Consider the following 23,404-nt stretch of genomic DNA (forward strand, 5'->3'; position numbering starts at 1 on the left):
CAAATGGGTATATGAAAAAATCAAACTCATTTCTATTTGACCTGTTTCAGAGGACAGGAAAGAAAACCTGCTGCCTCTGATGTATACTTCCTACTCAATGTATTTTCACTGATTCCACATCTATGAGACTATATGCCTGAATTCTTTTTTTGAGAATCCCATTTATTCCTAGGCCTTCATCTTAGATAAATATACACATGCACAAGCATGCTCACAAAATACCCAGCAAACAAAGTTATCAAAACAAGTAGTCTTGAAATAAGTCTCTGGGGGCATAATTCTTAAACCTGACATTTTTCGAGATTATCTTAACCACAGAATAATTTTGAGGCAAGTGAAATTTTACCATCTTGTTTGAGCCCAGTATATGTACAAGTGAACTTTTTCCATAACTCTCTTAACATGGTTTAAAAAAACATAAATCCAGGGGCTGGTGCCGTGGTTCACTTGGCTAATCCTTCGCCTGCAGCGCCGGCATCCCATATGGGCGCCAGGTTCTAGTCCTGGTTTCTCCTCTTCCAGTTCAGCTCTCTGCTGTGGCCCGGGAGGGCAGTGGAGGATAGCCCAAGTGCTTGGGTTCCTGCACCTACATCGGAAACCGGAAGGAAGCACCTGGCTCCTGTCTTTGTATCGGCGCAGCTCCAGCCATGGTGGCCATTTTGGGGGGTGAACCAACGGAAGGAAGACCTTTCTCTGTCTCTCTCTCTCACTGTCTGTAACTCTACCTGTCAAATAAAAAAATAAAGTGAACTTTTAAAAAGTAAGTCCAGATTATCAGTAACTGTAGATTAAGACATGGGTTTTCATGAAGGCAAAATATTAAGATCCTAGAGAGCTAGCACCCTATGTAGGGGGAAAAATGTAGAATAAAGTTCTCTCTGAAGAAATAAATAGTTCTACCACTTAAATGCTATGCTGTAAGTTACATACATTGCCACAGAAAAAGTGCAATCGTGGAAAATGTTTCCAGAATTAAAGGGCTGAACCAGAAATAGGAAAGGCCATGTAACTTTTGGAAACTATAATGAAAAACACAGCATAGTTTTATTCTAGTAAAGCAGTCCAAAGCACCAAATCAAAGGTTAATTGTAAAATAACCCAGTATGTCAAGCTAAAAGGGTTCTGCTAATAGCCAATAGCATGGGTCTTTTTCCTTCAGTTCACATGCAGGTTCTTCCAGCAGCTTTCTGGGAAGAGAAGATATTTGACTTTATTATGGCCACCAAACCCTTCCCTTTCCTCTTTATTTTGCATTAGATTTTACATTGAAGACATCATTCCTTGAGATAGAATTTTTTGTAGCAAAACATTTGCTGTGGCTTTTTCACACACGCATTACCTGTTATTTGACAAAGTATTTCTGATGCTAACTTTCCTATATTTATAAGAATTGACTTACTTTATTCACTTAATTTTGCGATAAGTTTTGCTTTTCTGTGGAGGTAGACAAAAGAAGAGACTGCTGCCCCCAAAAGAGCTCTTTTTAAGTTATTTTTACTTAATTTTTTCAAAAGGCAAGTGAATTAAGTAGAGATGCAGTTTTTCTTAGCCTGACAAAAAATGAAGCAAAAAATATTTAATACAATTTATGTAGCAGAATTTAAGATGATAACATAATCTGTTATTTGTTTCTCCTAATTGGAGACAAATACATCACATATTGTTATGAGAAAATGAGAAAACTTATCAAAAATAAACTGCATTATACATTAATTCCTCAATATCCTGTTTTTCTTTCACGAGTCATTTTTTTATCTCTAAACAGTTCATTTTTAGGAGATGTGCTTGTTTAAATTCATTGGCATAGGATCTAATTAATTTCAGCTCAAATGAAAAGGAAATATAACTATCTTTTTGTAATTTGAGCACTTAAAAATTATTCAACACATAATTATTGACTTCCCCAAATGGCTAAATCCATAGTAAAACACCTCCTGTGTTATCTCTTAATTTATTCAATGCAACTAGTGATTTCTGCGGTGACTTCCAGCACCATGAGGCAATCTGCTGAATCAGAGGTAACCATGTCAGTAGCCTGTTAACTTACTGCAAACAAAGCTCTTCGGATCTTCTCCCTGACGCTGATGTCCAATTCAAATAAGGCTGCAATTCTTTATGGACTAGAGTAGATTTGTTGCAAGGTAACATTAGATACCATTTTGAAAATAAGAACGTATGCTTGCATCAGCAGCACATACACTGAGAAGGATATTAGCATGGCGCCGTGCAGGGATGACAAAAAGGAAAATGATATGCTTCCATTGTCATTTCCATTACCAGGTGTGTTCTCTGTTATAGTTTGTATGCCACCAAAGGCCCATGTGTTGGCTTGGTCCTGGAGATCTTAGAGATTTTTTTGCTTGTTTTTTAAAGATTGGTTGGTTGGTTGATTTGAAAGGCAGAGTCACAGACAGAGGGAGAGCCATCTACTGATTCACTCTTCTAATGTCCACAACAGCCACGGCTGGGCCAGGCAGAAGCCAGGAGCCCAGAATTTCACCCAATTCGCTCACGTCAGTGACAGGGGCCCAAGTGTTTGGGCCATCTTCCTCTGGTTTTCCTGGCTCATTAGCTGGATCAGAAGCAGAGTAGCCAGGACTTGAATCGGTAGTAGGGGCCCAGGTACTTGGGCTATCTCCCGCTGCTTTTCCAGGTACATTAGCTGGTAATTGGATCAGAAGTGGAGCAGCTGGGACTCTCAAACCATTGCTTATTTAAGATGCTGGTGTCACAGGTGGCAACTTAACCCAGTGTGCCACAACACCACCCCCCTGAAGTCTTGCATTAACAGCTAATAGATTAAAGTTACTGGTTAATGCGTGCGGTGGCGGGGCGGGGGGGTGGGGTAGCAGTTCCTCAGAGGGTTGATTGTAAAGGCCAAATTGAGCCTCCCTGTCTGCTTCCTGGCTCGCCATGTGACCCTCCCTCTGCATGTGTTCTGCCATCGTCCTCCAGCCTCACCAAGGGCCTGAACTGGTGAGACCTACCTGATCTTGGACTGTGATAAGTGAAAAAACCTCTTCCTCCCCAAGGAGCTCTTCTCAGGTATTCTAGTTGAAGGAACAGAAAGCTGACTGATAGAGAAAACTGTACCAGAGAAGAGAGGTTGTCTATTGACTGCACCTGGAAATGGGGAGGAGCCTTTGGAATTGGTTTACCAGACACAGTTGGAAGAGTCTGGAAGGAGCAGATTAGAGAAAGGCCAGAATGCTGCAAGCAGAGCATTATGGGTGATTGTGCTGAGGGCTTACCAGAATGCTGGTAGTGATGTGGACGCTAAAGGCTCTGTTGATGGAGTCTTCGATGGAAATCAGCCTTCTAGTGGGAATGCGGACATGGTTGCAAAGAATTTGGCTTTTTTGTAGCTGTGTCCTGAGACTGGGAGGCAAAGAAGACTGCAAGTCAGCCAGTAGTATGGGTGTTATTGACAGCTGTTAGTTTTAGCTGTTAGTTTTACAGTGAGAGGAGCGAAAAGGAGCAGAGCAGAAAGACAGGGGAAATTCGCAGCCTGGCAGGGGAAGGAGAGAAGAAGCAGCGTGTTCAGGACAGGAGAGTGAGGCAGAGAAACCTCTTGCTAAAGAGATTAGCACAAGTAAAAGCCGTATGTAACTGGACAATGAGAGAAAGGTCCCAAAGGCATGTCCGGTCTCGTAGACAGCCCAGAACCCCAGAAGTGCCATTTGTTTCAAAGATCATCCAACAGTGCCAGTTCAAGTCCTGGGTACTCCACTTCTGATGCAACTCCCTGCTGCTGCACCTGGGAAGGCAGCAGCAGATGGCCCAAGTGCTCAGGTCCCTGGCACTCCTGTGGGAGACCGAGATGGAGTTCTGGGCTCCTTTCAGGACTGAGCTCCAGGGCACCCTGCTCCCTCAGCACCAGCTCTGGATTCTGGTTTATAAGCGAAGTGCCCTGAGGCTGCTGTAGGCAGAGTAGTGCTTACCCCTGCTGGTGGCAAACCTTCGTGTCATCTGTGTGATGGTAGTTTTGCAGGTCTACAGAATGCAAAAAATGGCAGCTCTCCCCAAGATTTCAAAAGGAAGCCAGACAGAGCCGTGCTGCAGGGTTGGACCCTCCGCATGGAACAACATGTAGTGAAGCTGTGGGAGTGGAGCTGCTGACATGAACCCCAAAAATGCAGAGGTGCCAGCCACCTGAGACACTTACTGAGGAAAGCTGCAAGCCATGTGCTAGGCCAGCCTGCAAAAGCTGCAACAGCGTGTGGCCGCAGTGGGCAGGAACCAACAGAGCTGCGGCCGCCTCCTCCCAGGTTTTAAAGGATGTTTCAGACAAAATAGGGACCCAGAGAGACACAAGCCATAGGGCAGAGTCATTGCGAAAAAGCCTCTGCCACAGCAATGCCAAGTGGAAACGTAAGGTCAAGAGTGATCACACAGGGTCCCCACCACACAACACCCAGTGGAGCTGGGGAGATGAGACTGACCTAGGGGAATGGTAGCTGGGCTGCCACTAGCAAAGCAGTAGGGACAGGGCTTCCCACGCTGTTGGGAGGACAGCCCAGCCCCCAACACAGTGTGCCCAGGAGGCTGTATGTGGAGCTTTAGGATTTAACGTTTGCCCTGTGGGATTTCAGGCTGGTTTTGTCAGAACTAGCCCTTGCTATTTCCATATTTCCCCTTTTTTGGAATGGAAATATATACCTGGTACCTGTCCCACCAGTTTATCTTGGAAGTATGTGACTTTGTTTTGGATTGTGCAGGAATTCACAGCTAGAAGGGTTTGACTGGAGCTTCGAATGAGAGTTTGACTTTTTAAAGCAATGTTGGATATCCCCTAAAGGCCATATGTTGCAGTCCTAATGGATTAAGGACGGAACTATGGTATCTGAAGGTAGGGCCCTGGAAAGTGATGAGAGTGAATTAGGTTGTTGGGGTGGGGCACCCGTGAGCAAACCATGGTGGCTGTATAAAGAGAGCCACACTGCCAGGAAGGCAGAGCGTGCTGCTTGTGTCTCTGCTTCCTGGCTCACCCTGTGCTCGTCCTCCCATGTGTTCCACCATCGCCAGCCTCCACCCTCAGATGCCAGACTAATTATGAACCTCCGAACTGTGAGCTGAAACACACCCTCCTTCCTAAGTAGCTTCTCCTGGGCATCTCGGTGCAAGTAACAGGAAACTGACCCATACAGTGTTTGTCTGAAGAAGCTTTATAAGTGCCTCAAAAAGGAGGAAGCTATTTTTGAAAATGACATTGATCAATAATTTAAGAACTTACATAAAATAGATTTGTATGCCTGTTGTAACTATCTAGAAGGGCACAGGCATGTATAATTAAAAATCATTTATAATTTAAAGATTTTAGCCTCATGCTTAAAATTTTCCTCCAGTAAATCTTTGACCAGCATTCTTAACCCATAAAAAATAAATTAATTTCAGTTGCCCAATTCTCTTACTGATGAAGGTACTTATGAAGTATTGATCCACTAAAAGGCCATGAAGATGAAGAATTTGGTCAGTAAATATCTACTTCAGCACCTACTGTGTGCTGAGGTGTCACAGTAGGGACTATGGTGAGAATAAAGACCAAGTAGGAGCTACTTGGATAGATAGCATATTTGTTAGCACTTCTGGCAGGAAAAAAAAATTACAGCCTAACAAGTTATGACATAGGTCTTCTAAGTTCAGGAAAGTAGGAAATAAGCCATATTATATATTTTTTTATTTTTTTTTATTTTTTGACAGGCAGAGTGGACAGTGAGAGAGAGAGACAGAGAGAAAGGTCTTCCTTTTGCCGTTGGTTCACCCTCCAATGGCCGCTGCCGCCAGCGCACTGCGCTGATCCGATGGCAGGAGCCAGGTACTTATCCTGGTCTCCCATGGGGAGTAGGGCCCAAGCACTTGGGCCATCCTCCACTGTACTCCCTGGCCACAGCAGAGAGCTGGCCTGGAAGAGGGGCAACCAGGACAGAATCCGGCGCCCCGACCGGGACTAGAACCTGGTGTGCCGGCGCCGCAAGGCGGGCCATATTATATTTGAGCTTCACCTTAAATTATGAATGGATTTGGGGTCGAAAGAAAACAAAGAGAAGAGTTAGAGTTTGGATAACTGAATATATTCTGCTCATATGACAGTGGGGAGACAGGAGGAAGCATGTTAGGAGTAAGAAATGAGATTGCATAGCTAGAATACGGCTAGACTGTGGAGGGCCTTAAACGCCAGTTCAGACTAGAAAGCAGTAACTATTGACTGCTTCAGAAAAGAGACCCGAGGAGAGGGGTGCTTCACAGAAGTAGGAAGACTGGCTAGCGAGCATTGCAGTAACCAGTGAGTTGCAACCTAGATGTCTTAGACAAAAATACCATGGATCAGGGCCGGCACAGTGGGTTAATCCTCCACCTGTGGCACCGGCATCCCATGCGGGCACCAGTTCTAGTTCTGGCTGCTCCTCTTCCAGTCCAGCTCTCTGCTGTGGCCTGGAAAAGCAGTAGAAGATGGCCCAAGTCCTTGGGTCCCTGCACCCACGTGGGAGACCCAGAAGAAGCACCTGGCTTCCTGGCTTCAGATTGGCACAGCGCCAGCCGTTGCAGCCATTTGGAGAGTAAACCAACGGATGGAAGACCTTTCTCTCTGTCTTTCTCTCTCACTGTAACTCTACATCTAAAAAAAAAAAAAAACACGGAGCAGGTGGCTTAAACAACAGGAATTTACTCCTTACAGTTCTGGAGGCGAGGAAGTCTTGAGGTCAGGCTGCCAGAATGCTTGGGTTCAGGTGAGGGCCCCACCTTCTTGCAGTGTGTTCACGTCAGGGAGGCAGGGAGACTCCCCCTCGTGACCTGCTTACTTGCCGGTCTTTGATGAGAGGTGGTCGTGTTCACCACTGTCCACCCTCTAGCCACCACATATTGCAGCTTCTTCCCCCACCGAGCATGCCCCAGAGCCTCATCAGCAAGTTACTGCATCTAGCTGGAAGTCCAGGACCGAAGCACTGACTCCCCCGTGTGCGGCTCTCGGTGACCTGCTGACATGGGCACTCACAGCAGTCGTCTTCCCTGACCCCTGCCCACAGCGCGCCCAGGGTGCCATTGCGTATCACCATCAGGATAGCTCCAAAAGGAGCTTCCCTCAGAAGACGGACTGACGGAGGACACGCGGCCGTCGCCGGCTAGTGGCAAGTAGGAAGGCTGGTGGAACAGGCATTGTGAGGACCTCTTTCTGGCAGTTGGGGAGTTTCATGCGTTGCTGACATTCCTGTACCTTTGAGGCCCCGGGCACCTTTCCTGTGACTCTTCCAGGTTCATTACCATTCTTGGCCCCCATATATGGTGGGCACTGGAAATCATGCTCTCTTTGCATCCCCGGGTTCACAGCCTCCTTCCTACCCAGGCAAGTTCGGTGGCCAGGGTTTGCTTCATTCTGCTGAAGGCCTTTTAGTGTTGGCTTATGGTTTCCAAGACAGTTTCATGAGCCAATAAGCACACCCGATATTTGTCCCTAAACATGTCTTTCCATTAAGTCCCTAAACATATCTTTCCATATCTATTAAGTCTGGATCACTGCATTAGTGTCTCTTACCCGGGCCTATTTCTTTTTTTTTTTTTTTTTTTTTTTTTTTTTTTTTTTTTGACAGGCAGAGTGGACAGTGAGAGAGAGAGACAGAGAGAAAGGTCTTCCTTTGCCATTGGTTCACCCTCCAATGGCTACCGCGGCCTGCGCGCTGCAGCCGGCGCACTACGCTGATCCGATGGCAGGAGCCAGGAACCAGGTGCTTTTCCTGGTCTCCCATGGGGTGCAGGGCCCAAGCACTTGGGCCATCCTCCACTGCACTCCCTGGCCACAGCAGAGGGCTGGCCTGGAAGAGGGGCAACCGGGACAGAATCCGGCGCCCCAACCGGGACTAGAACCCGGTGTGCCGGCGCCGCTAGGCAGAGGATTAGCCTAGTGAGCCGCGGCGCCGGCACCCGGGCCTATTTCTAATCAAGGGCAGCTTGAAGCCATGAAACTTAAGACTGTTCTGTACTACGTGATTCAGTCCGTATACTTCATCACACAAAGGTTTTTGGGCTTTGTCACCACCAATATCAGAGATAAATTCTAGTTTGTAGTATAGAAAAGATTTGAGTGGTAGAAGGAGGAGGGTCTGAATAATGATTGATTCGGTACTATGGGCTTAAGTGGAACTGTTCAAAGAATGCTTAAAATGTGAAAGGCATGAAGTCCAAAAATTGATGTGGGACAGAAGTTCAAGGTGATTTCAGCAAACCTGGAACAGTGTGGTGTGTGTATGGGGAGAATGACATCATACTGGCGTTTTCTCTCGGTTCTGATTACTGGTAGCTGTCCCCAGTATCCATTCTCCCCTGCCATATAGCAGTAGAATTCTTAGCGGCACTTGGCCACCCAGCCACAGACTGATTACCATTCATGCAGAGGAACAGAAACCATAGCAGGTATTTAAATAAAGAAATTAATACAGGTAATTCGGTTAGCAGATGTTCGAAGACTGAAAAATTGAAGCGGGCACATTGAAGTAGAACAGGGGTACCAACTGCAGGAAGTAGCGACAGTTCCTGGAGCTGGGGAACAAAGAGAAGAGACTGACGTTGGAGAACCTAGAGGCCCAGAGCCAGGGTCCCACAGAGCAGACTGCGGAAATGAGGGAGGAGAGGCTAGTGCGGGCAGTGCCAAGGAAAGCCGAAGACAGGAATAAATGATGCTTCTGGGGTGCAGGCCCGTGGCTGGGGCCTTGTGAAAGGTACAGCCAGAAAATGTGGGAGAAGCAACCGACACCCTTGTTCCTTGCCGTTTGTAGAGCCCCAGCTCCATCATCAAAAGTGGAAATGGATGTAAGAGGCAACCGCTGAATGACTGGCACGGGTGCATTGTCCAGCCTCCACTGGGTCAGGCAAGTCACGGAATTCTGGTTCATTGCGTGGAAACCATGAGCTCACAGTAGCAGAGGTAGGTTCAAGTCCAGGTTGAACACAGAGGGAAAGGAAGGCTTTGGATTAATACATGAAATCTTACTTTGTATCTTAATGAGAGGAAAATGGATTTATTTAAATAGTTGTTAGATCAACTGAGGGTGCTTTCAAAAGTGATCCAAATTAGGTCATTTGGGGTTTTTTCAAGTTTTTATTTATTTATTTATTTATGTGAAAGTGACAGAGAGAGCTGCAGGTTTACTCCCCCAACAGCCAGGTCCAGGCCAGGCCAAATCCAGGAACCAGGAACTCCATATGCGTCTCCCAAGAGGGTGGAAAGCCCAGGATGAGAACTAAAGGCACTGCTGCCTCCCGGATAGGAAGAGGAGATGGGACTGGGTCCCAGGCACTCTGGTGTGGGATGCGGGCATCCTAGACAGTAGCTTACCCCGCTGCACCACAACACCTGCCTCCAATTTTATTTTTTAACAAAAGGATTTTATTAAATGAACTTGCAGAAGACTTGATGTATCTAGCATAGGAATAGTAGGAACTGTTAAATAAGGAGATATAAAAGGTAAGTAAGTACTATAGGTTGAACAAGACTGGCCTCCTGAACTCATATAGACACCCCACCCCCAAGGACATCTGAGTTGGTTGTGCTGAGAAGGTGGAGGCTTGATGTAACTGGTGTCTAGGAGGGAGCCCCAGTGAGAGGTCCTCAGGTCATCGGGTGTGCCGAGAGGTCCTCCCGAGAGGGTGTGGCCCCCCTCTCTCCCTGTTCCTGGCTCACCATATGATCCTCCACGCGCACAGCGACTGAACCAATGGCGCACATGACCTTGGACTCTGAGCCTCCAACACTGTGCAATTAGACGAACCTCTTTCTTAAATAAGTAACTTGGCTTAAAAATGTAATCATAGTCACAAAATGCCAACTAATGCAGTCAGCAGCTTTAGTTTTTAAAATATTTTGATTTGTCAAGCATGACATTTTCATGTTAAGAGAGCAGTGCAAGAATTACAAATAAATTATGTCTTGGGCAGGCAAACATTCATACTGCTTTGTTATGTAAGACTTGCCTCTTGCTCATTCTAATCTCCTGACTTTCTAAAGGGAAAAAAAGAAATACGTACACATTTCCATCTCACTTAAAGACAAAAAGAACAAGGTAGAACACTTGAGAAATGCACTTTTCATTTATCCTGCAGCTCGGCTGGAAAATTGGACTTAGAAAGTAAATATTAAGACTGAAGTGCAGCAGGCCGCCTGTTTACTTTCCATGTATTTCCTTCTGACGCAGGAAACAAAATTAGATTAAATGAACAAAACACCACCTAGTGGAGGTTAACAATACTTCCAAAGTGAAGAAGACAGTCTTGAAGAGTTTCTGGGGTTGGTCCACTGTCGGTTTATTTAACCAGATCACCGCAAGTTTAGTAGCAAAATGTTAAAGAGGGCTCAGAGTTTTGGTTTGTTGGCTTGACTTCGCCCTGGTTCTGGTGAAACTGTGACTAGCGGCGCAGACACGATCCTGTCGCTGTTTCCTTCTTCACAGCCAGCCTTCTTTCGCAAGCTGTCTGCGCCGCACCCGCCCTGCGCTCCTTCAGACGTGGAGTGCAGACTCCTCTCCAAGGCCCCTGTGCAGCAACTGCTCCGCGTGGGGGCTCCTCTCCTGCTGCGGTGACTTGTACCAGATCACACTGCTGATCACCACCTTGCCTCCTGTGAAGGCTCCTCTTACTCTGCTTGCCCACTACACACTGGCATGCCTTGGAGATGACCTCTGACCCCAGGACACTCTCCCTGCAGTGGTTTTTGTTGTTTTGTGTTATTTGTTTGTTTGTTTTTGAGAGACAGAAACAGACAGCTTTCACATGCTGGGTCACTCCCCAACTACCCACAGTGGCATAGGGCTGGGCTGGACCAAAACCAGGAGACAGGAACTCAGTCCAGGTCTCCCATGTGGACAGCAGGGACTCACCCACCCGCTCCCCTCAGAGTCCCATTAGGAGGAAGCTGGAACCCTAGCTAGGGCTAGGACTCAACCATTCAGTCTGATGTGGGACATGGCTAGCTTAACCACTTAGTCAAATACTTACCCCTTCCTGGCTATGTCATCGACTTCCGTGGCGTAATGAGATGAGAGGTTGGGGGTGTCTACAAGCCATCTGTGCTTGCCACACACACAACCACCTCTTTGTTGTTCAGAGTATTTACTGTGTTCTTTATTGTTCGTTTATACTCCTCCACCTTGCGGCAGAATGCATTGGGGATGCAACTGTGCCTCAGCCGTGTGCCACGTGTTGTACTGCACACTCTACACGAATGATCTCATCTCCTCCCCTCAACAAACTCCCAAAGCAGGTCGCATTATCTCCTCTGTTTTGTACATGGAAACACTGAGGCACTGAGCCAATGAAAATAATTCTCAGGGCTGGCGCTGTGGTGCAGCGGGTTAACGCCCTGGCCTGAAGCGCCGTCATCCCATATGGGCGCCAGTTCTAGTCCCGGCTGCTCCACTTCCAATCCTGCTCTCTGCTATGGCCTGAGAAAGCAGTAGGGGATGGCCCAAGTGCTTGAGCCCCTGCATCCACGTGGGAGACCCGGAGGGGGCTCCTGGCTCCTGGCTTTGGATTGGTGCAGTTCCGGCTGTTGCGGCCATCTGGGGAAGATCTCTCTCTCTCTCTCTCTCTCTCTCTCTCTCTCTCTCTACCTCTCCTCTCTCTGTGTAATTCTGACTTTCAAATAACTAAATAAATCTTTAAAAAAATAATTCTCCCAGGGTCGCCCAGAGCTAGGCTTGCGTGCCGGCAGCTTGTTTTCATGGTACCTTATGCAATTTCCGTTCTTTCCCTCTGCCCCTCGCCCACAACCAACAAGCAGGAACCGTTTTCCAGGTGTGGGACCTACAGAGGCCTGACGGGGAGAGTCCACATCGAAGAAGTTGCTGCTCAGTTTTGGCTTGCAAAACAGACACTTGAAAGCCCGTGGTAGAGAGAGTAGCAATGACAAGGCAGCTTCTACTGTAAGAACCAAGCCCTCGAATGAGCCCAGGGTGTTGGCTACACCTCCAAACGCTGAGCATTAAACTTGGAAAATGAACCGTAGAGTGTTAACCATGAGCCACTGAGGAAAGAACTTGCAAAACGGGCCATACGGGTCACAATTCCTGGTTGGGGGCGGGATTTGCAGAGATGTGAGAGGTGCATTGTCGCCCCCTTCTGAGCTCTCATTTGAGAGGGCCCTTTCTCCAGGAAGTCCTCCCTGACCAAGCTCCACGCGTGGCTGCACAGATCCTGCACTGCATCTCTCTAAGGGCTGCTTGTCACTAAGATTGTGTGCAGTGCTCAACCTGCAGAACCATGCGTGGCAGCTGTGACCTACAGCCATTTGGAAAGCCTCTCTGCGTGTCCCCATAGCACCCGCAACATCTGTCCCACCTTCACACTACTTTACCTGCCTGTTTTCCAAAGCCAGGCATGGGTTACACCTAGTAATTCCACAATTTTTTATTGACTCCCCATATTCTCTAGACCAGACACAACACATGTTCAGTGACTATTGAATGGAGTAATTGCAGCTAATCAGAATGTAAATTCACCATTTAAAAACTTGGCTGCCTGGGCCGACATTGCGGCACAATGGGTTAAACTGCTGCCTGCAATGCCAGCATCCCATATGAGCACTGGTTCAAGTTCTGGCAGCTCCTCTTCCAATCCAGCTCCCTGCTAATGTGCCTGGGAAAGCCGCAGAAGATGATCCAAGTACTTGCACTCCTGCCACCTACGTGGGAGACCTGGATGAAGTTCCAAGCTCTTGGTTTCTGCCTGGTCCAGCCCCTGCCAATTGTGGCCATTTGAGAGTGAATCAGTTGATGGATGATTCCTCTCTCTGCCTCTCCCTCTCTCTCTGCCTTTCAAATAAGTAAATAAACCTTAAAAAGAGGGAATGGCTCCCTTGCAACTCAGTAATACGTGATTCTATCTAGTTCTACACAGTGATGATAAACACGCATCTCTACAAGTTGAACTACTGGTTTCCAGAACTGGTGGGAGTTTGGAGGAACTTTGTGGGGGAGGGGCTCTTTCTGCTGGGAACAACTCATTCCCGCCAAGATAGCCCTTGCTGTGAACCAGAGCCTGGGCGATGGCTCCCCAGCTACCCCCTGCTCACCGTGTTTCAGCACAGTGCATGCATCAGGAGACAACGGTTTCCTTCTTATGTCCCCTGCCACCCTCTCTCTGCCCAGAAACCAAGTAGGAAGAAGGCTCCATTCCAGCAACCCTGCACGAACAAAGAAGCCTCCCCCCCTTCCCCAGCTGGGCCCTGTGCTAATAGTGATGCCTTAGCTCCTTAGGAAAACAACCATCATTGATTTTTCTCTTCAGAGTGAAAATAAACCTTCAATGGAACGCCTCTCCTTGTATCCTAAAAATTTACTACCAGCTACACAGCATGCAATTCCAGGCGGAGACAAAGGGGAAATGACAGTGGCCGTGATTATCAAACTTCAGATTGCGACCAGGTGTTTGGCCCATGGTTGAGACGCCAGTTGGGACATTCACATTCCATACGGTGGGGCGGGGGGGGGGGGGCTCGGTTTGAGTCCCAGCTCCGCTCCTGATCCCAGCTTCCTGTGAATGTGCAACCCCAGGAAGCAGCAGGTGATGGCTCAAGTAGTTGAGTCCCTACCACCTACATGGGAGACCCAGGTTGAGTTCCAAACTCCTGGCTTTGGTCTGGCCCAGCCCCAGCTGTAGTTAGAGAAGTGAACCAGCAGATGGGAGATCTCTTTCTCTCTCCATCTGCCTTTCAAATAATTAACATTTTAAGATGAATAAAAGACTTATAGCACTCCATACTATTCCAATGCTTCACATCGGGAGCATTTCTGAAAACAAAGTCCCAAAGTCCTTGCACTTACTGACACTTGATAGACACACTTCTACTATCCACCTCCATGCCTGGCCTGTGTGTCTGAAGACAGAGGAGTGCAGGGTTAGAACCAGATCTAGTCTACACTGAGAGGCAAGCCTAGAAACTGGGACACCGAACTAAGGAGCAGTATTAGCACGCAGGATCTTTCTGGGAAGCTCCAAAAGCTGTCATCCAAAGAGACTGACAGCTGGGGAGCTGCCGCGAGTTTTCCCATCCCCGGACTTTCACTCCTCCATCATCAGACCTTGCGCTGTTATCCCTGTGAGTAAGTTCTCCGTGGTGCCTGCATCCCCGCCTGATTGCTGAGGAGCTCAAGTCACAGGTGGCAGCCTCTGGTGGGCCGAGCCCAGGTCCCATGCTCCCCATGCTCCCTCCCCGGGTGGGGGGGAGAAAGGGGCTTTCTGGTTGCTGCAGGTTCTGCAGTGGGGGGAGGGGGGTAGGCTTGCCCACCAGGGCTGCAGTGGAAGTCACCCAACATAGCAGTGAGGTTCAGACGCTCGGTATAGCCGAGGGAACGTGCAAGCATCCGCCACACAGAACCTGGTGAGGTGGCAGCAGCAGAAGCAGAACCGGCCAGGAGCCGGGGCCAGCCGCCCTTTGCTCCCCAGCCTGAAGCAGAACTGCTACTGATTCACAGAGGGGCGATTTCAAATCTCAGCTGGGCAGGCTGGGCCTGGAAAATGTGTCGTGGGGAAGAAAGGCAGAGACCCCCCTCACTCTGAGGCTTTGGGGGCTGCCGGGCCGCTGTGCGCCCGAGTGCCAAGGGCTGGGACTCCGCGTCCACCTGTTGGTGCGGGTCTCCTCCCAGTTCCCCTTCACTGAGCATGCGCCACGCAGGGCGCGCATTTCCCAGCAGGTGGCAAACAGCAGAATGGGCACACGGGTGATGTCTGCGGAGCCGGTGCGGGGTGAGCGTGGAGGAGCGGGGAGTTCAACACAAAGGCAGATCTTGGAGCGTCCGGAGGGGACCCTCGTAGACCGGTGAGTGCTGTTTTGTTGATTAAGGTCGTGCGAAGAACCTCTGTGCCGTGCCGTGGTTTTGAGACTGCACGCACAGCCAACACCGTGGCTCTCAGGTGTTGGCCAAAGCAGCGGACACAGGGCTGCTCGGCCCTTGGCCCGTGTGGCCTCCCTCCCTCCTGCTCACCAGCCTGCTCCGTGGACCTGTGAGCAGGGGAGAGGGTGCTGGTTGGTCTGCGCTGGTTGTTGTTGTCCCTAATGGCTTGGCCGCGTCGCCTCTTTCGCGTGCTCCCGATCAGCTGAATGTAATTTCTGCAGCCTTTATTTCTCATGCTTGCCTTCTCCAGCTTGAAGCACCAGGGCCTCTTGCTACCTGCCCCTTTTGGTGTCACCTTAGGGCTTCCTGTTGGCTTTGCAGGCTCAGATAAGCCAGGCTTGATGCCCAGGAGCGGAGGGTGTGGCTTGGGGACTGACTCTTACTGAGCAGTAAGGGTGAATCCTTTGGTCCTTGCCCCGGGCTGGTTGCCTTGCTGAGCAGTGGGTGGGAATAGCCCTTCCCGGCAGGTTCACGATAGAACCAGCTGGCTAGACAACAGCGCTGCTGTGGCCGCAGCCCCTGCGTCTGGCCACCTCCATTCAAAAGGACAAGCTGAGCCCTAAACAACTTTCTCAGTTCGGCTGTGTGTGTGTGCACGTGCACACTTTAGCCTAGATTAAGTACAGTAAAATGCACAGACCTCAAGGGTAGAGCTTGGACGATTTTTATAACTGCCAGCCGGATCCAGATACACTCCGTGTTGGAGTCTGTGACAGCCGCTTGCCGCGTTCAGGGGAAAAGCCCCAGGCGGTGATCCGCACAGGTTCAGTGGCTTATTAAACACTAGCGGAACCCCTGGGCTCAGGGTTGCCGGCAAGTGTGCGGTAAGCAGCCCATTAGTAGAACAACTCTAATTCTGATGAATGAGCCACAGGTTGGACTGACAGTCTTGATATTCAGGCCCTCTGGGATATCACCCAGAATCCTTTAACCCCGCAGTGAAGTAGTACCAGTAAACATGGACCCGGTCGGCTTTCCAGGGAGCTGATTAGGGCTGTGGCCGGCCTGAGAGGCTGTGTGTGCAGGCAGGCCCGGGAAGACTCGCCACACTCGTTCTGCGGTCAGAGAATTGCCACGAGCCTCACAGGGAGATATACCAGCCAACACTTACTATCCGGGAACCTCATACATTTATTTATTTATTTATTTATTTTAAGATTGATTTATTTGAGAGGCAGAGCAACAGAAAGTCAAAGGGAGAGGGAGAGAGAGAGCAAGATCTTCCATCTGCTGGTTTACTCCCTAAATGGTCACAATGGCCAAGGCTGGGCCAGGCCAAATCCAGGAGCCCAGAACTCCATCCAGCAGGAACCCAAAGACTTGGGCCATCACCTGCTGCCTCCCGGGTGCATCGCCAGGGAGCTTGATGGGAGCAGAACAGCCAGGACTTGAGCTGGCTTTCATATGGGTTGCGGGTGTCACAGGCAGTGGCTTAGCCCAGTGTGCCAGGTCAGCCTCTGATACATGTTGTAAGGTAACATGTCATAGGGACCGGCATTATACTGCAGTGGGTTAAGCTGCCATTTGTGACTCTGTCATCCCTCACTGCAGTGTCAGTTCAAGTCCTGCTGCTCTGTTTCCATTCCAGCTCCCTGCTGAGGTACCTGGGGCTGCAGAGGAAGATGGCCCAAGTCTCTGGTCACTGCTGCCCACGTGGGAGACCAAGGCAAAGTTGTTGGCCCCTGACTCAGTTTGGCCCTGATCTGGCTGTTGTCGCCATTTGAGGAAGATCCATCTGTCTGTCTTTCCCTCTCTCTGATACTATGCCTTTTCAAAAAATAATAGCATTTCATAATTATAAAACTAGCCACCTGGTGGCCGGTGTTGTGGCATAGTGGGTAAAGCCACTGCCTGCAGTGCCAGCATTTCCATCTGGACGCCTGTTGGAGACCTGCTGCTGCACTTCTGATCCAGCTCCCTGCTAATGTACCTGGGAAAGCGGTGAAAGATGGCCCAAATGCTTGGGCCCCTGCATCCAGGTGCATGGGAAACCTGGAAGAAGCTCCTGGTTCCTGGCTTCGAATCAGCCCAGCTCCATCTGTTTCAGTCATCTGAGGAGTGAACCAGCAGATAGAACCCCCACCCCTGCTGCCGCCGTGTATCTCTGTCTTTCAAATTGAGACAGAGAGATCATACATTGTCTTTTAACCATTTTTGCTAAATGACTTTCACTTGCCGTTATTTATTTATTTATTTAGCTTCATTTTATTTGAAAAGCAGAGAGAATTTCTATATGCCTCATAGCCAAGGCTATGTCAGGCTGAAGCCAGGAGCTTGAAATTTTTTTAAAAGATTTATTTATGTACTGAAAGTCAGAGTTACAGGGAGAGGGAGAAGGAGGGGGAGGGGGAGGGGGGAGAGGGAGGTCTTCTCTCCACTGGTTCACTCCTCAACTGGCTGCAACAGTCAGAGCTGCGCTGATCCAAAGCCAGGAGCCAGGAGCTTCTTCCAGTCTTCCACAAAGGTGCAGGGGCCCAAGGAGGACTTGGGCCATCTTCCACTGCTTTCCCAGACCATAGCAGAGAGCCAGATCAGAAGTGGCACAGCCGGGAATCGAACCAGTGCCCATATGGGATGCCAGCACTACAGGCAGCAACTTTACCCGCTACGCCACAGTACCGGCCCCCAGGAGCTTGGAATTTAATCCAGGTTTCCCATGTGACAGGGACCCAAGTACTTAAACCATCATCTGCTGCCTCCTAGGGTTCACACTAGCAGGAAGCTGGATTGGAAGTGGAATTTTCTGGGACTTGAACTTGACATTCTGATATGGGATGCAGATGTCCTAACCAGTGACTTTAACCACTATGGCATATCACTTTTTGCTTTCTTGGTTTTATTTATTTATTTGAGAAGCAGAGTTACAGACAGAAGGAGAGATGGAGTGAGAGGTCTTCCATCTGCTGGTTCACTTCCCAAATGGCCACAATGACTGGAGCTGGGCTGATCCAAAGCCAGGAGCCAAGAGCTTCTTTCAGTCTCCCACTTGTGTGCAGGGATCCAAGCACTGGGACCATCTTCCGCTGCTTTCCCAGGCCATAGCAGAGAGCTGGATCAGTAGTGGAGCAGCTGGGACTAGAACCTGGCATCCATATGGGATGCCAGTGCCGCAGGTGGAGGCTTAGCCTACTACGCCATAGTGCCGTACCTCCCATATCTATTTCTTGTACATTGCAGATTCAAATAATGAGACATAGCCCACACTGAAATATCTGTATATATATATATATATGTATATATATATGTATGTATATCTGTATATATCTGTATATATATATGTAGGGTAAAAGAAATATCTTGTATAGAAATTCTCAGTTAAGTGCCGCTTGTTTAATCAAACAGAGGCCCAAGGAGGGCTCAGCCATGCTGGAGAATTTTTGCTTTGGTGTTAGTTTTTCTGATGATAAAAAGCAATAAAGGGAAAGAAGGAAAACTGTGAGGCTTTCTGGGTTCACAGAATGAATATAAAAATGACGAATGTACGTTAGGAGTGGGCACCACAGTGGTTGGATTGCTGCTTTGGGTACCCACAGCTCATATCAGGGTGCCTCATCTGAATCCCAGCTTCTCTGCCTCTGATGCAGCTCCCTGCTCATGTGCACTGTGTGAGCCAGCCATGGCCCACGTTCCTGGGTTCCTGACATTCACGTGGGAGACCTGGTTTGAGTTCCAGGCTCCTGGTTTTGACCTGGCCCAACCCTGGCTGTTGGGAGCATTTGAGGAGTCTACCAGCAGATGGAAGATCTACCCCACCTCCACAATGACATGTAAATAAATACAAATTAAGAAGCAGTCTGTGTATTGAAAATGAATCTTGATGTGAATGGGATGGGGTGGTTGTGGGTGGGTGGGAGGGAGGTTATGGGGGGAAAAAGCTGCTATAATCCAAAAGTTGTACTTTGGAAATTTATATTTATTAAATAAAAGTTAAAAAAAAAAAAAAGAAGAAGTGTGTGAGGATGAAGTTTTTGGTTTAGTTTAAGAAAAAGTAAGGGGCTGGCACTGTGGCTCACTTGGTTAATCCTCCTCCTGCGGCGCCGGCATCCCATATGGGCACCGGGTTCTAATCCCGGTTGCCCCTCTTCCAGGCCAGCTCTCTGCTGTGGCCCGGGGGTGCAGTGGAGGATGGCCCAAGTGCTTGGGCCCTGCACCCCATGGGAGACCAGAAGGAGGCACTTGGCTCCTGGCTTCGGATCAGCTCAGCGTCAGCGCTGGCTGTAGCAGCCATTTGGAGAGTGAACCAACGGAAGGAAGACCTTTCTCTCTCTCTCTCTCTCTCTCTCTCTCTCTCTCTCTCTCTGTAATGCTACCTGTCTAAAAATAAAAATAAAAATAAATAGAAAAAGTAAGCCACTTTCAGTGTGGAGTAACTAAGCAGAGGAGCTCTCATCCTGGATTCATTTTTGCTCCTTTGGGCCTGCTTAGCCTGAGCCTGGCTGGAGAGCAGCACTTCTGTGGGCAAGGCCAGGACTTCATTTAGGAAGACACCACTTGCAGAGGGGACAGAGGGGACATGTGTCAGCAGGGCCGAGGGGAGGGGACTGCAAGGAAAAACTACAACCAAATGGATTTCGCAAGGCTTCTTGGGTCTCTGTTACATGAACTTCTGGTAAACCATCTCATGTCCATTTATTTGAGCCAGAGTATGGGTATTTGCCTGGTTAAATAGTAAAAAACAAATTCTCAGGGAAAGTGGGCAATTAACCTTAGTAAGTGGGTTAATGACGGGGTTAGTGTATCAGTTCTTGAAAGCGATTAGGGTCTTTCTCAATCTCAACTGTACCCAACAAAATTATTAGCGGGGGCTGTCTTTTCCACCTCAGGGTACCTGAATCCCCTTTAAAAATTGCAGGTTCGATTCCTGGCTATGCTTGTGATCCCACCTCCTGCAAATGCACCCCAAGAGGCAGCAATAATGGCGTGAGTACCTGGGTCCCTGCCACCCACATGGGAGACCTGGATTGAATTCTGGACTCTTGGCTTTGGCCTGGCCGAGCCCTGGCTGTTGCAGACACTTGGGAAATGAATTAGCAGATGGAAGATTTCTCTCTTTCTCTTTCTCTCTCTCTCTGTCTCTCTCTCTCCCCTATTCTCAAATAAAATTTAAACATATAAATGGTTAAGTTAGTATGGCTATAGAATGGAATACCACTCAGCTGTGAATATTGATGCACAGAATTGCATGGATAATATCAAAATTGTGCTAAGTGAATTAAGTCAGACAGAAACATTAAGGTATGATTCAATTTATATAAAATTCTTAAAAAGGCAAACTAACCTAATTATCAGATTATTAAACTAATCAATTGTTAAACTAGCATATAGTGATGGAGAGATCAGTGGTTTTCTAAGCTCTGGCAGCAGCTGGAGACAGAAATTACAAATGAACACAAAACTTTCCAAATGGCAGGCATGTTTATCGTCTTGACCGTGATCATATTTCACTGGTGTGGACCTATGTCTAATATATCAAATTGTGCTGTTTATGTACCACTAATCATGAATGAATTGCACCTCTTAAAAAACTGCTAAAAATGTTCTCTGCAAGTTCTCCACTAAAGAACTGGAAAAGAGATCATAACCTCCCTCCTCTGCCAGCCACTACCCTATATTCCGTTCTTTCTTGGAAATTGCATCACAGGTATGGCGAGCTTTCTTATATATACTACATGGTTTACATCACACAGAAAGTTTTGCTTATCTATTGAGGGAATTATTAAGTATTGCTAATTTTTTTTTATTTTATCTATTTTGTCTGAAAGACAGAGTTGTTGTTTTTGTTTGTTTGTTTGTTTGTTTGTTTTGGACAGGTAGAGTTAGACACTGAGAGAGAGACAGAAAGAAAGGTCTTCCTTCTGTTGGTTGACCCCCCACCCCCGGCGCCGCACCAATCCAAAGCCAGGAGCCAGGTGCTTCCTCCAGGTCTCCTATGCGGGTACAGGGGCCCAAGCACTTGGGCCATCCTCCACTGCACTCCCGGGCCACAGCAGAGAGCTGGCCTGGAAGAGGAGCAACCTGGACAGAACGCAGCTCCCTAACCGGTACTAGAACTTGGGGTGCCGGCGCCGCAGGTGGAGGATTAGCCTAGTGAGCCGTGGTGCGAGCCACAGCACCAGCCATGAAAGACAGAGATTTTCCATCTGCTGGTTCACTCCCCAAATGCCCACAACAGCTAGAGTTGAAGCCAGGAGCTGGGAACTCCGTCTGGGTCTTCATGTGGGTGTCAGGAACCCGACTACTTGAGCCATCACCTGCTGCCTCCCCCACTGTGCGTTCACATGGAGCTGGATCAGGAGTGGAACCAGGACTCAAGCCCAGGTGCTCCGGTACAGGATGTGAGCACCCAGGGGGCAGCTTAACCCCTCGATCCATGAGTTGAGGTTTGTACATGGTGAAAGACAGGGGTCTGGTTCTATTTGTCTGCATGTGGACAGCCAATTTTCCAAGCACCATTTATTGAAAAGACCACCTTTTCTCCAACGTGTGTTCTTAGCACATTTGCTAAGATCAGTGGACTATAGGTGCTTGGGATTATTTCTAGGCTATTGGGTGAGTTTTCTACCTTCTCTTATGTTCTTTCTGCTAGGCTGTGTGTCCTTCAGTTTGAAGAACTTCCTTTCACATGTCTTGTAGGACAGGTCTGGTGTTGGTAAGTTTTCTAAATTGTGTTTGTCTGGAAATGTCCCTATCTCTTGCTCAAATCTGAAGGACCGCTTTGCTGGCCTTCTCGGTTGGCAGGTTTTTTTTTTCTTTCATACAGTATTGTGGAAATTCCGTCCCATGCTTTCCTACCTGGAAAACTTTCTGCTGAGCTGTCTGCATCAGGGAGCTGGGGCACCCGCCTGTATCCTTTGCTTCTTTTCTCTTGCAGCTTTGAGAATCCTCTCTGTCTTCCACCTTACGGATCTCCATTCTGTGTCTCCGGGTGGACTTGGCTGAGTGGACTCTGCCCGGTCGCTCTGATCTCCCTGCATCTGGATATCTGAGTCTTGTTCCAGGCATGGGAAGTGTTTGGTTATGATCTCTCCTAATACACGCTCTACCCCTTCACCTTCTCCACTCCCCCTGAGCCCGGACAACTCAGATATCTGCTCCTGTAATGTTGTTCTAAACCTCCCTGGAGCTTTTTCATTCCTCTTTATTCTTTCATCTCCTCTGACTGTATTTTCAAGCTGTCTTCAAGCTTACTAATTATTTCTTCTGTTTGAACTCTCCTGTTTTTGGTGGCTTCCATCATATTTTTCAATTTTACTGAATGTACTTTTCAGCTCTAGGATTTCTATATGCTATTTTTAAAATACTTCCATCTCTGTTAAGTCTCTGTGTTGAGAGTAAGGAATTATTTCTCTGAAACTCACTGGCACTTTACTTTGTTCACTAGGTGAGCTCATGGTTTCCTGAAAGCTCCTGATGCTTGTCGGCATGTGATGTCATGTGAGCACTGAAGAACTGGCAACTTTTTCCAGTCTTTGTAATATTGCTGTATTTGTGCTTGCCTCCCAGAAATTCTAAGCCGTCCTCTTGTTTCCATGGCGTTTGTGGACACTTCCACCATGCTGCCACTAGATGGAGCACTAAGTAGAGGTTTGCTGCAAGTTGGCTGTTGGTGCGTTGTCCCTATTTCAGCACTAGAGGGTGCCCGTATCCCAGGCTAGTCCCAGATCCGCAGTTATATTGAGAATAAACTGCTAGAGGCTCTACCTAAGAGCCCTGACCTGAATGAAGTCGGAGGCCTTGGAGCTTTATCTAGCGCTAGTTCTTACTAGAGGCTCAGCCTTGAGCTCCAAGGCAAAGTCCTGTGCTGCCTTTCCTATCCTGCTGTCCAGTGGCTGGAGTCTCGCTCCTCTGCCAGAGGTTGGGGGAGCAGTGAATGTTATCCTTGGCCACTTGAAGAGACAGGAGCCGTGGGGCCCTGTCTGTCATTAGGTTTTGCAGTAGCGCCTGGCACAGGGTTTCAGGCCTGAAGTCAGTTCCCTCTCCCCCTACCACGTGGACAGCATGAAGTGGTGCTTGGAGCTGGGGGAGGGGTGACGCAACAGCTCTTTCCTTCCCGCCTTCCCCAGGGTGCCTTTCTGAACCAGGCACTGCGGTCTGTCATCTGGCTTCCTGGTGAGAGGGGGCCTGGCGCCTGAGAAGCCAATCAAAGCGATGTCCCTGCGGGAAGGGGATCACTGGTGTGTCGTCCTCAACTGGTCTTGCTCCGCCTCCCTGGGGGATTTTCTTTAAGTGTTTATTTGACAGAGAAACATGTTTATGGTCAAGGGTACAGCATGATGACTTGGTACAGGTACATTGTGCAGTGATGACCACGATCAGACACCTCAGAAGCCCAAGACTTGTTCAGCCTAAGACTGAGCTCGGCTTCTTCACCATGTCTGGATGAGGGTTTCAGGAACACGGCGGCCTTGCCGTGACGCCCATCCCCCTTGCACTGATAAATTCTGTTTTTCTGATTCTATCCTTTAGCTTTTTGTCTTTTTGATCCTTTTCTTAACAACAAAAGGGAGGAACAACAACAGAACATA

At 48.4% G+C, this 23,404-nt stretch overlaps 1 long non-coding RNA gene across 1 annotated transcript; it reads left to right on the forward strand.

Annotated features, from left to right (window-relative positions):
* Positions 1-7,561: 7,561 nt before the first annotated feature.
* LOC149127363 (uncharacterized) lies at positions 7,562-23,136 on the forward strand. Its single transcript, XR_016230785.1, has 3 exons — positions 7,562-14,803; positions 21,466-21,528; positions 22,261-23,136. It is a non-coding gene; the product is annotated as an uncharacterized LOC149127363 (long non-coding RNA).
* Positions 23,137-23,404: the final 268 nt, after the last annotated feature.

This window comes from Oryctolagus cuniculus, chromosome 3, assembly GCF_051225735.1.
Source record: "Oryctolagus cuniculus isolate XC-2025 breed Fujian yellow rabbit chromosome 3, ASM5122573v1, whole genome shotgun sequence".
Taxonomy (NCBI): domain Eukaryota; kingdom Metazoa; phylum Chordata; class Mammalia; order Lagomorpha; family Leporidae; genus Oryctolagus; species Oryctolagus cuniculus.